The sequence below is a fragment of the Anarrhichthys ocellatus genome, unplaced genomic scaffold (genome assembly GCF_004355925.1).
Source record: "Anarrhichthys ocellatus isolate YVR2014 unplaced genomic scaffold, GSC_Weel_1.0 scaffold112, whole genome shotgun sequence".
Classification (NCBI taxonomy): domain Eukaryota; kingdom Metazoa; phylum Chordata; class Actinopteri; order Perciformes; family Anarhichadidae; genus Anarrhichthys; species Anarrhichthys ocellatus.
The window spans coordinates 408,853-423,163 of record NW_022280142.1 but is presented as its reverse complement, the minus strand read 5'-3'; the positions used below and the strand labels follow the sequence as shown (position 1 = coordinate 423,163).

The window sequence follows — 14,311 nt, the reverse complement described above, 5'->3', positions numbered from 1 at the left end:
GGGGGGGGGATGGTTATTATAAGTCCATGTGTGAAGTTCAGTCTCAGTCAGTCGGCTGCTCACCAGCTGATCCGTCCGATGGCTCGCTGTAAAGAACCAGACCTGCAGTGTCACACAGCTGTCAGTACACACACACACACACCTCATTAACAGCAGCAGCACACTACGAACAAACTAGTTGAAAGTACAAAGTTGAGGTACTTGTACTTGAGTCTTTATATTTGTACTTTTACTTCACATTGATCTGACAGCTTTAGTTACTTTACAAACGAAGATTTTCCTGCAGACAAAACATACGAGGAGTTAATCGAATCTGATGTTTTGTGATAAATGAATGTACACGACAGTTTGTACAAGTACATGAATCACTTTTTCGATTGTAGGGCTGTCCTCGACCAAAGACACTCCTAGGCGACTAACACTGATACAATTTTGATGACTAATTGAGTTTAAGGTTGGGACGGTGTAATGGGAAAATATGTCATAGTCTCATGTGAAGGTTTAAAGAATGTAAGTCCTAAAAGAGCAGACACCAAACTGTAGTTTCAGTAGATGACTTTAATTAGTTTAGTATCCAGGTGTCTTGGTATCTGTTTTCTTGTGCACTGTTTCTTTCTTCTTCGTAAGACAGAGACACAGAGAGGCCTTGACTAACAGAGATCCTCTGTTTGAAATACTTTTGACTTCCTTTGTGACGCATTATCTGAAGTTGTAAAGGCGTAAACCTTTGCATGCATATATGATGTGTGAGGGTAAAGAATGTCTATTCTGTCTCTGCAATGGTCATTTTAACAATGTCACAGTGGCTTCAAAGGAAGCATCTGCTGTGAGTTTTAAACGGTCTATTGTAAGGCAAACTGTGAACAAAGGGATTTGCAAACAGGAGATAAAGCATCTTCCTGACTGTCTTAAATGAAGTATACTAAGGCTTGAAGGATGACCTGCCTTTTATTGTGTTCTTTGTGTATTCTTGTTAGCTAAGCAGATAACAGGAAGCTGTCTGAGCATAAATGTCCATGCATTGTGACTGTTAGGTAGACCGCTCTTACAGATCACTGCAATGTGTCTGTGAGACTGTTCTCTTTGCTTGCAAGCAAATAAATTGACTTTACAAACCTTGATCGTTCATCAAAACTCTGTTTACTTTATATTGATAGAAAACCTTCACTTTCTTCTCCCGACTAGTCAACGGTCTCAGTCGACTGTCAGGAAATTAATTTAGCAACTATTTCTATAATCGTTTAATTCATTTGTAAGCTGCAGTTTGTGCTGACTAGAATACTTTGGTTGTGAAACGGTCTCCTATATTGTATAGTTGTGACATTTAAAGGCAGAGTTTACTGAATACGGGCTGCATGTATTTCTCCAAGGATTGAGCGTCTTTCACAGTATTTTTATAGCATTTAGACCGGCTTTATAGTTATACAAAAAGACATATTTACAACATGGGATGACACAGCGTTGAGTCCGTCATGTGGTTTGAGAATCAGACGGGGTAAACATCTAGAACGAAATTTCCTGGGCCACTAAAGTAAGAAGAAGGACCTCGAGCGCCCTGAGGAAACTCAAGTGTGACTGAGCTCAGGTCACGCACAACAAGACCTGGCGTGAACTCTTGTGTGCTGTTGACTCTGCTTTACGTGATCCTCATACATCCTCCAAGGCATTCACTCAGCCCATAAACATGTGACGGGCTCTTCCTCTATAGCCTGCTGTGTGTGTGTGTGTGTGTGAAGGTTTCTCTCCTGCTGCCTTCACTGTATACAGAGAGATCGGTGTCTCTTTGTGTTTTGCGTTGTTAGAGGAGTCTGACCTGATTTGAAGGTTCCTCTGAAGTTAGAAGGAGCAATGTGGGTATTTTCCTTGTTTGGTCTGATCTTCAGCAGACACATTTTTTCAGTGTTTTCAAGTTGTTTTGCCCAAACTTTTTGTGTTTTACAGCAGATTGAAAACCTGTTTGCAGCTCATTTATAATCAATGCAGTGACTCTGTTTAATACTGATGCCTCTATATGACCAACATAAGTAAACAAGACCATCTATTTCTAGTTATTCTTATTGCTCATCACTGCACAAAATCGGACAAAATCATGACATGCAGGTTCACCAGAAACTCCTTAAGCTCAGACTCCAGCAGCAGACCCGGGTCCAGTTTTGCTGGCGCCTTCAACCTGCAGTCAGAAGCTCCGGCGGGAGGAGGAGAGCTCAGCTCCCGGCAGCAGCAGCATCTGCTCCTCCTCCTCCTCCTCCTCCTCCAGGAGCAGAGCTTTGACTTGCTGCTCCGCTGGGAGCAAACACAGACACCACGCTGCTGGAGACCCAGGCTGTATTGCTGGACCTAATTCCATACACACCTTGAAAAGGGAGGAGTGAGTGGGGGAGTATGTAGTTGGTTGCAATCTGCGACCTCACCACTAGATGTCACTAAACCCCACACACTGGTCCTTTAAGTAAACGTCCTACTTCTTCCAGCAGTGCTGAATAGTCCAGTCCAACCCATGGCAGCCGTTAAAGTCCTCTGCTCTGTGTCAGGAACACCTTGCTGACCTCCTCTCTTCCTGACAGCAGCAGTGTGTTTGAAGCTCTCTAAAACCACAGACTGTTACTCTTCCTGCTTTCTATCTCCGTCGGCTGTTTGGGACCTGGATCCACGTCTTCTAATTACCTTTTCTTGGTGGTTTAGTTCCCGGAGAGACGAGGTTTTCATATCCACAGCAATAACGTAAACATGAAGTGGTGCGTGTGCTGCCTGAACATGGTTTACGCTGTGGTGAAGTAGCCACCGGTCTGTCATGGGGAGACTCACAGGCTGAGTTAAGCACACAAACTGTCTAGTGAGTAAACAGAAGGTCCTAATCACACTGTACTTGTACTTTCACAGCACTGTTTGTCCTTCTTCACATGATGTATATGGTGCATGGCCAAAAGAGTGGGGGATTGATGTCAGAGTGAAAACAAAAGGAATTGTGCTCAGAGTTTATCAGTCTGGAGTCTTTTTGTGTGGATTCAATGGAGAAAAACTGTAATACAGCATTTTTTTTATGGGAATCACGCCACAGACACCCAGTTCGTAATACTGCAAATATATAAATATTGCAATACTGTCATCAGTGGGCCTTAGGCTTAAAGTAAAAATACCAATGCAGTAATGTAAAAGTACTACAAAGTAAAAGTCCTGCATTCATAATCCTACTGAATAGATACAGTATGTAGGATTTGGTGGTATTTAATGGTGTGGTTGCAGAATTCGAGAATTGGTTTGTCCCTTCTGCGCTACTGTAGAAAACATGGCGGACTCCATGAAGATGACCCGCTCCTTGTTTAGATATGGAGGGCTCATTCTAAGATCATGAAAACACACCGGCTCTTAGTCTCAGGTGATTAAAACATAGTTATGAACATGATGTTCCCTTTCTGCTCATGTGTCCCCCGAAATGCTGCACACTGTTCCTTTAAGTAAAAGTACAGAGGTAGTATCACCTCAATGTACTTGAAGTATCAAAAGTACTACTTGTGCAGTAAAATGTCCATGTGAAAACTGACATACAAGTTGCTGTACGTTGCATGTTCCTCCTTCTCTGTATCTGTCTTTGTGAACCAGATATCTTATCTCACATGTTCATTTAAAGAGGATCAGCTGCTGGTTCTTTTTATTCTGCCCATCTGGCTGCAATTATGTCACGCTCTGCCTATAACTCGGGCCTCACCAGCACATCACCGAACAGCGGCAGCACCGGGAGGATCCCGTCAAACTTTGAGAGTTTGAGTGGAGAATGAAGCGTTGTTTTCCGGCAGGAGGAGATGAAAGAACGGCTGCGTGTGTTTGGTCGAACTTGTCCGACCGGTTTTCACTCTCCTCAGCCACCGACTGTCAGCTGTGACGTCGGGACGAGCTGCTGGCGGACATCCGCAAGTTAGAGGATGAAAACAGTCAGCACAGGGTGCAGATAGTTCACCGCGAGCAGGATTTAAACAGCGTCCTATATTTGGAATTAGAAATAAAATAGTGCAGCAGCTGTGATTAAAATATTTGTGCAGCTACGACCCCATATCGATGGGAACTAGCTGTACCATGTTTGGCACCTGATTGTGCTTTTTAAGGTGCACATCTGAAGCAACCACATTATCCATATTCTGTATTTGAAAGGGTCCTGGTGGTCTGTGGCAATCTTAAAGGCACAACTCTGCTCTTTTCTTCAAATGCAGGGACGTTGTGCTGTAATTTAAGTCGTGTAAAAACATAGTTAAAGAGGAATAACACAATCAATCCCTCACAAAAAGTTATTTCATAAGTGATAAAAGGCATTCTTTGCTGCTGTTACTTGGTCTGGTAGGACCAGCAGCTAGTGGTGGCTAATGTTAGCTGTGCATCAAAAGTTACTTTAAAATCAAACAACTTGTTCTTGACAATATAGTGCAAATAAACGAGTACAATTATGACACATACAGCGTACTTTCAAGTCCAACATTTAGATTATTTGATGCATTTATTCACACTGCAATAACATGACTGGGTCTTTCTTTTGCTGCGAGCAGAACTAGCAAACTAAAGCTAAACTAGACCTCCAAAAACTCAAAATATAGACAGTAACTAAACACAAAACACACAAAAAAAACTTTTATTATATGTTCCTTAAATGATATGTGGGTATTTCTCACTGTTGTAACTGTCTAATTAAGTGTGTTAATAGATCAGCAAGACAACAACCGAGCTAATAAAGTTTAAAATGAAAAAGCTTTTATAGAGAAAAAAGCTGTGAGAATAAATGTAGTCTGGGCGCGAGTGTTCCCTCTGAGTTTCAGCGAGCACAGTTGAGTCACAGGAAAGGGCTCGCTGTCTCTGCGTGAGTACTACTGAGATGTCCAACACTGAATAACTGGAATGCTTCACATAGTTGTGGTTTTTCACTCAGCAGCAGAAGCAAGAAAACAGTCAGACGGATAAACAGACTGACGCTCAGGCAGAAAACTCTGCAGGAGCTGAGCTGGAGTAAGAGCTCCTGTTAAATGAGACTATTCTGTGTAATGTACAGTTAGCAGCAGGTTAACAGTGGTGTACCTGTGATCCTGGCTGGAGCTGAGGGTTATCTACCATGAGGGAGGCGGACCTGGTTTCAGTGATGCAGCAGGCCACACTGTTAGAAACACTGACGCACCGATGAACCTTTCAAGGTTTAGTGACGCACAACGTTTCTTTTCCATGTTATGACTTATGTTCAACAACATATTATTGAAATTAAAATGTATGAAAACCTCATTAAAAGCGCTGCCAAGAATGGTTTGCAGTAGTATAAAGAATACTTGACGTACATGTACAACAAGTGTGTTTTTTAACCAAATCCTATTTCTTTTTACTTAAAGGGGACATATCATGAAAAATGTTTTCAGTTCTTGTGCACGTACATTTAGAGTGCCTATGAACCCACAAACTGTGGATTAAGACAATCCGGTACGTTGGTTTTGTGGACTTCCTAGATCAGAAAACATGTATTTCATTCAGTGTGTCCCAATATATAGTATGTCACATACAGTATACCAACTTTACCAGGATGTTCTACTACATCTAGTCGCATTTTGCAGTATGCAAGCCAGCGTGATCCACAATCCTGCGCAGAAGATATTTAAGCAAGAGGGGTCAAAGTTCAAGGTCCGTTTCCATTTCTCTCCATTTTCCTGATTATACTTACATACGTTTACTGAAGTTTTCAACATTTTCAATACGGGACTTTTACTGTTTAATGAGTATTTCCCATACCTGCAGGTGTTCAGTGGGAACCAGGTGACTCTTCAGGGGCCGTAGCAGGTGAGTCACATCAAACCCTTCAGTGGGCCATCCTGTGTGGAAGTACCATGTGTCTCCAAAAGGTCCCACACTGTACCATTATTCTGTCAGTATGCTGTGAACGCCACAGCAGGAGCTGCGTCAAGCTCAACACAGTGAGATGAGGATGTTGCACACGTCCATTTGGCCTTCAAACTAAAAGCTTTAGCTTTCTCTTAATAAAGACTTGTTTTCTATATTTGCCTCTCAACACAGTTCTATACAGTATTTAGTATTAGTATTATATTCATTATTATATAGTAATACATATTTTATATATTAAGTTATTACCATGCTGCATAATATGTAAACAAATTGCTGAATTGTTGGTTTATTTCTTCATACTGTATGTACATTTTTCTATTTAAAGGGAAATAATTCTTAAAGCTGCACTAAATATTACTTTATTTTAAAGATGTCAAACACAAATGACACTGACAACAGAAAGAAGATTGTGTACATCGTTTTATGCTATTCTTTATGTATTATTCATGCACTTTTTAAGCTCTACATTCAGTATTTCATTCATTGATTTATTAATATTTATCAATTAGTCATTTTAAAAGTTTCTTTCATTACTCTTTCCTATTGTAGTTATTATTATTGCTACTGGAATAGACCTTTAGTGTAATGACACATTATAAATACATTATTGTATCAATTCATATATTCATTATAATGCAATATACTTGTATGTTGTATGTATTTAATATTTGATAATATATCAAAATTCGTATCTTTTAATTTCTTAATCAACATGGACAAATATAAAGTACTACAACAGATACTGAGCTAACATGTCAACATGAGCAAACGGATGAAGACCATCGAATACAGTTGAAAGCTCTGGAGAAAAAAGTAAATGAGTCGAGCTTGAGTTGGTATTGTTTTTGTCAAAATATGTTTCATATTGGCTGCAAATAAAATTGGGAAAATAACTAAATAAAAAAAAACCTCATGGATTAGTTCTGCAGAGCCAGAAACTGGTTTTATTTTGAAATTTATCACAGGAAGTGGTATTAATGGCGGTTCGTGTCAGCTTGACTGGCGATTCTCGGTGACACATCTCCTCCTCCACCTCCTCCTCCGCGGCTCCACTTCACCATTGTGTGTGTGGAGCTCAGTGAGCGTTGAGGTCGAGGCTGTCGCAGGGTGGTGGGGGGGGGACGGACGATGGCGGAGAATTAACAAACAAACAAACAAACGGACTATAATTTATCCTCCATCTTCTTCTTCTTCTTCTTCCTCCTGACCGTCCGCCGCTTCCCGCTCCCGGCCTCACCGACATCACACCCATGCAGCAGAGGAGCCCCTGGACGGGACTAGCTACATGTGGTGAGTGACAGACACCGACACCTTTAAATACACAGAAACTTGTCCTCGCGCTGCCAGCCGTTTGTCCGTCGCGAGCCTGTGGGCAACGCGTGAGCGGTTTGTGACGTCACGTTAACTTATAAGAGGAAGAAAGAGCCATTTGTTTAATTAACGTTACTACAGATTTAACAATAATTATCAGACATTATAGTTTACACCTTTATACCGCGGCAGGAGCCGGTTAATAAGCAGAAATAGTGAGGTTTTAATGTAAAATTTAAATAATAAATAATAAAAGAACAACCGCTTTTCTCTCCGGTTGTTTGTAGAGGTTGTGGCCAGGTGCGAGAGCCTGGTCGCCGGGTAAGTAGGCGGGGAGCAGCCGGTGTGTCTGGAGGTCCCGGAGGGTCTAAAAACCAGCTGCTGCTTTGACAGCTTTACGCTGCGCTCTCTGGGTCTCTCGCAGTGATTAATACTGGAGCATTAAGACCGGCATGTGAGCAAATATCCGGACAAGGAAACTATGAAAATGGCTTTTAATTGATATTGTGGGTTTAGTTGGTTAGAGGTGGTCGGTAGTGACTTTACATGTCTTTTAATGTTTCTTTATGGGCTTGTGGTTCACTTTTTGGTCCTCAACATTCAGCTCATAGTCCTTAATATGTGTAATTAATAGTACTTAATTACACGTATATGTACTGTAGTATCAACAAAACACACCTGTCATGTCCCCAGCTTTTAGTAGAATAAGTACTTAATGTTTTAAGTTTTGATAAGAGCCAGACTGATACTTGTGTTTTGACAGAGGCAGATACATATACTTTAATATTTTCAGTTTGATTTTCAGGATTCTTTTGTGTGTCCATAATAAGTACTGAACTGGACACTCCCTTTAATGGAATTAAATTAATTAATTAAATTATGATCAATAACAACTATATAAAGCCTTTAAAACTTACTATCTATTATTGATTAATATATTGTTGCCCCTTTCAATTAATTAGCAATCTGTGTCTATAAAGTAAAGATATCTTGAATTAAATGATGTTGTGTGACCTGCAGTCAATAAACAAACCCAAAGGTATTACATTTATATTTATATTTAAAAGAAAAACAGTGGAAAGTAGCAAAAACAGTCCAGTTTGTTTGAATTGAACACAGAAAAGAAAAGAGTTCATCCACCTTTTTATTACCAACACATGAAACAGAGGCCACTAATGTGTAAAAGGTGATCTGCAGTAGCTGCATGAAGACAGCGTGTCAAACCAAGTATCCCAGAGTTGTGTTTACACTGGGGAGGGTCAGAGGTCAGAGGTCAGCGTGTTGCATGTTTCCTGGCGTGGAGTCGAGGTTTAAAGTGAAGAATGTGGTCGTTGGAGCGGGCGGAGTTAAAGCAGACTGACAGACGTCCGCTCTGCTCTCGGTACAATCAGCACTTTGTGTGCATTATGTAAGACTTCGACATTGGACTCGCACACTCTGCAGGGCTGCCGGTCACACTCGACTCCGACACGAGAGCCGACTGACGAAGACGTCGAAGACACAAGCTGATCAACAGGCAGTTAACTGCGAGGCTGAGGCCATGCTGGCTGCACAGCGGTGCTTCAAGCTAAATGCTAACTGTCTCTCAAAGACAACGCTAACATGCTATGTGTAGCAGGTACAGTGTTCGCCAAGCTCCCCGTATTAGTTTGAGATAAAAGGCTGTGTTTATTTAGAGGGAAATTGTTGCGCAGCAGTTGCGGTACAAAGTAGGAAACAGTGCAAATAACACTAAATAAACTAAATAAAGATTAGCAATAAGGTGCAAAAAAAAAAACAATGTACACAGTGACAGAAATGTAAACAGTTAACAGGGAGGGTCAGAAATAAGCAGCATGCTCTGATTTGTTAATCAGCAGGAAACACAAACTACAGCTGAGGCTGATGGGAAAGTTCTGAGTTGGACACATTCAGATTCAGACCTGATGGATCAGCGTTTAAGTTCCACACGGTACGGGACGTTATGTCCCCCCAGTGTACGATACATGGAGACATGATCCAAGTTTGATTTGACACTCGACTATTTCATATTTAACTGTTGCAGCTCTTCTTTCACAGCACATTTGCACCATTGTTTTACTTTTTGTGATGCAGCTTTTTGGTGGTTAAGTTTAGTTTTTAAATTATTTTGGATTCACTTTCTTAACACACCTGAAGTGCGACCCACTCCTTATTTGAGCCTCAAACAACAACAACAACAACAACAACAACAAAAAGACAATTTCCCGTAAGCTTCGGTCCGTATATTTACTGTAACATCAGACAGAAAACCAAACGGGACAAAAGACTGAGTCATCAATGACTCAAGAAAGACAGATAAAAGACGTATCACATGTTGTGTTTGTGTTTCATCTTTAAGTGACACACACACACACACTCACATTTACACACTCACACACACACACACTGGTATACCCTGCAGTGTGCTGAGGAGGCGTCGGTAGCAGTAAACACACAGGATTTGATTCTGTGAGTAAAGTCCAGCTTCACTTCCTGGACTCTGAGTTTCCCTTTGAACACAGTCATTATCGGCAGCAATAAGGACCTCAGGCGCCTCTTCTATACAGAAAACAAAACAAAGCCGTCACAACACAACATGGACGAACAGAAGAGGCTGGTTATCGCTGCGAGTTCTCATGAAATGAAAACAAAGAGTTTCAGAGAGTAACTTTCTGTTTCTCTGCCTGAGCGCTGCAAATATAAAGTGTCTCTTTAAAACAGGTCAGTCAGCAGCAACATGTTCCTACATGTCAGACTGAACAGTGTGGGCAGAGACACGCACACACACACACACACACACACACACACTGTGAGTCAGGTAGACACACACACACACTGTGAGTCAGGTAGACAAACACACACACACTGTGAGTCAGGTAGACAAGCACACACACACACACACACACGTTAGTCAGGTAGACAAACACACGCACACACTGTTACTTAGGTAGACACACACACACACACTGTTACTCAGGTAGACACACACACACACTGTTACTCAGGTAGACAAACACACACGCACTGTTACTCAGGTAGACACACACACACACACTGTTACTCAGGTAGACACACACACACACACTGTTACTCAGGTAGACAAACTGTATTTTGAAAACCATAGACCAGATATAAGAAGTGCATGTAGTCATCATAGTTTGAGAACTTTGGTTTTGAAGCCTTGAGTTCGGCATTTTGGCCATCGCCATCTTGTTGTTTTGCAACCAATGAACAGGAAGTGACCTTATTAGGACCGCGGTGGAGTGACATAGAGACGCCGTATACATCGCTTGTCAATCACAGTAAGCCCCGCCCTAAAGCATACCCTACTTTATGGTCTGTTTGACTCTAAATGGACCATAATCTACTAAATGAACATCATGCTGTGTTGAAGAAGACTTGAAACTAGAGATTGAGACCATAAACTCATGTTTACAATGTTTACTGAGGTAATAAATTAAGAGAGAAGTAGAGTCATTTTCTCATAGACTTCTATACAACCAGAGGAGTCGCCCCCTGCTGGTCAGTAGAGAGAATGCAGCTTTAAGACACTTCAGCAGTCTTGATGAGTTATTGTACAAACACCATAACAATAGTTTTTCAACCACACCAAAACCTGAGGCCTTTATCGAATAATGTGACGATTATTTTCCTTCATTTATTCGTGAAGATGAAAGTTATAATTTCCCACAGCTCAACATGACGTCCTCAAAGATCTTGTTTTGTCCGAAAGCCAAATATATTTTAGTTTATTATCATGTATGACGAAGAAAAGCATCAACTGGAAGCACAGAATATTCTTTTAACTTCTGCTGAAAACAATGACTTAAATTATTATTTGATTATCAAAATAGTCTGTGGATCTACTAATGTATTAATCGACTTATCATTGCAGCTCCAAAGCCTTTTCTTTCTACGTTTCTCTCCCCAGAAAACGCTCTGGGATGTATTTTTTCTGATGCAAAATTAAAGGCAGATAATGATCAGAAACCTGTAAAGAACAAGTGTTGACATGACGCTTTATCACAGTTTATTTAGGGAAACAAAACAGGACGAGAGCTTTTTATCTGTGATCTGGATTTGATCTCCAAACACGGGGATTCACCAAAGTACCCGATCGCATCTGTGAAACCCCAGAGTGACTGAAACACTCTGCAGCTCCACAGCCGGTCTGTGAGAGAGAGGAAGAAAGATGGCGGGCGGTGGAGTGTGCTGCTGGCTGTCGTCAGGATGACTAAACACAGAAGCCTGCTGAGCAGGAACATTCCTGTGAGGGAGGAAGCTGCAGCTCGTGCCAAACAGTAACACGCTGATCCAGAGAACTATCACCACAGGAGCAGAGGCCCAACACGTCTCCTCACCTGTGACATCACACCTGCAGAAAGAGCTGACTCAGCTGTGTTTTTAGTTTTGTTTCATTTACGCTCAGACAGCTGATTTACTGACAAGTCACATGACTCACAGTTCTGCTGTTTGCTTAAATTTATATTTATTATTTTTTAATAGCGTCACTCTTATCTGGAGAGATTATGAAAGAAATGCAGCAGTGATTAATTAAATACGTGTAAATGTGATCAGTGTGAACATTAATTAATCGTTTTAAGTTATTGGTAAAAAATACCAAACGTGAGTGTCGGAGCTTCAGCTGCTTCTCTTCGTCCCGTCTGATCATGAACTGAATGTCTTCGGGTGTTTTTTTGACTTTTGGTCGGACAAAACAAAACATGTGCGCTTTGGTCAGTGAGGTAAATCCACGAAAAACAACGGTAACAATGTTACTAAAGCTAAACGGTGTGTTTTTCTCACCTTGAAAGGTGCAGAATGGAGACCCAACAGTCCTGCGGTTGATTTGAGCAGCGACTACTTTGATGATCAGTTAACTGTCGGGGGTTCACATGTTCTGGTTTCAGCTTCTCAGATGTGAAGATGTGTCTCCAACAGGGAAGTAAACCGAATATTGTTTTTGGACGACACACAAAATACAGCATGTGATGAATAATCGTCAGATCAATCGCTCGTAAAAATGATAATATATGTATTATATCTAATAATAATGAGTTGCAGACGTAGTGTACATACAGACATGGTGCTCATGAGGTCATGTGATCACATGGGTTCACATGTTTCAGTCTGTACTCTGAGAGCAGAGCTGCTGTAACACAACACCAGCTCTGATAGTTTACTCAATGGAAAGGTATGTGACACGCACACGCACGCACCCCTACACACACACACACACACACACCCCTACACACACACACACCTGTCAGATCTCCATGACAAAGACTTTGGTCTGTTTTTTTTTCCCACAACTGCAGCGTTTCTGAAACTATTTTTGGGTTTCTGCCTCATCACACAGACAGCTGGCGGGGGGGGGGGGGGGCATATTTGAATCTCAGCCAGCTGATCCAGAGTCACAGGAAACGTTTTTCATTCGTAAGGATTCCCGATCGGAGTGTGTACACACTTAAGTTTTTATGTTCAGAAGTCAAGTGTCTGTAGGAAAAGAGACAGACAGACATGGGGGGGAGGATGCATGTCTCTCTCTCTCTCTCTCTCTCTCTCTCTCTGTGTGTTCCTATGTCTCTCGCCCCGTCACCTCCTCACCTCGTCCTCTCTGGGTGTCGGAGCAGATGGCCCCTCTGAGGGGCCCCGCATTGGTTTAAAGTAGAGAGGAGAAGGAGGGAGAGCTGATGAATAATCATATATAAGAAGAAGAAGGAGGTGTGTGTGTGTGTGTGTGTGTGTGTGTGTGTGTGTGTGTGTGTGTGTGTGTGTGTGTGTGCGTGTGCAGTTTAATTCAGTCGCTGTCAGCACTTTCTGACGCCTGTTGGCCGAGTAATCGAGAGGTCACAGGTTCAAATCCCCACCACCACAGACCTCCAACCCAGCAGCTGCCTTCATCAGCACTCCTACACACAAAGTAACTAAGTACATTTACTCTTCAATACGATTATTACTAGTCCACTTCGTACCTTATTTATATTATATGCATTATATTTAATATGTATTCTACGTCATAGTTCTACTCTACAACAATTCAGACGTACATATTGTACTTTTTACTTTACTTTGCAGACTACAATGTAAGATATGATGGAACAGTATATGAAGTAGTGGAACATTAAAAAGCTTATCGTTGAAAGCATCAGTAATAATATTCCAATAATATGATTTATATATTATAATAATATAACTCTGATAAAGACCTTCAGATTTGCTGTAAACTGAATATCTTTAAGTTTTAGCAGCGATCATTTACATAAGTACAAGGAGTAATACCACACTGTAAAGTATTGGCAACAAAATGTCAAAGTATCACAAGTAAAAGTACTCCGTGTTGTATTATTATTATTATTGTGAAGTATTATCTTTGAGGTATTAACATTTGAGCAGGACGTTGACGTTGTAGTTTAATCTGTAACATTATATTTCATAAACAAGCACATTGTTATTAAAATAGTACCTGTAGAATACACGTAGAGGAGGGACAAGTACAACATTTCCCTCTAAAATCTAGTGAAGTAGAAGTAAAGTACCTCAAATGTACTGTCGGTCGTACAAATCTGAGCATAACATTTAAATCTAAATAAATTAAGTTATTTCACATCTTTTAGGCTGATTTAGTCACCAAAGTGTGTCTGTGTGTGTGTGTGTGTGTGTGTGTGTGTTCAGTGTATGTCATCAGGACAGAAGTCGCCTGTTTCCTGTGTTTTGTTGTTCAGTCAGAAGGTGTCAGACTGACTCCCACCCAATCAGCTGACTGCGGCTCACATGGGAGCAGGTCAGCTGACACACACTCACGCACACGCACATGCACACATTTCTCTTGACAGTTTGAGAGGAAGTCGCTCCGCTTCCAGGAAACCTGTGACTTGTCCGTCACAACTTTCCGTGTCATCACTCGTGTATTTCTCAGCAGCACACTTCATGTTTCAGTTCATATCAACATGTCAACATGTCTCCATTCCTCGTATTTAATTACCCGAGTACAAACTTCAGGTACTTTACTCGTGTCTATTATCATTTGTGTAACTATCTACTTCTCCTCCACTACATCTCAGAGGTAACTATTGTACTTTATACTACATTTGTCTGACAGCTTTAGTTCTTCATCTCCTTCCTGTCCAGTTTA

The 14,311-nt window shown here is 41.2% G+C and overlaps 1 protein-coding gene across 1 annotated transcript in view; it reads left to right on the top strand.

The window, feature by feature from the left end:
- Positions 1-6,893: 6,893 nt before the first annotated feature.
- Positions 6,894-14,311, top strand: part of LOC116399492 (SERTA domain-containing protein 2-like) — a 10,447-nt gene continuing 3,029 nt past the window's right edge. The window contains exon 1 of the mRNA XM_031876685.1: positions 6,894-7,155. The gene's annotated coding sequence lies outside the window, so the exon portion shown is untranslated. The remainder of the gene's footprint in view (positions 7,156-14,311) is intronic.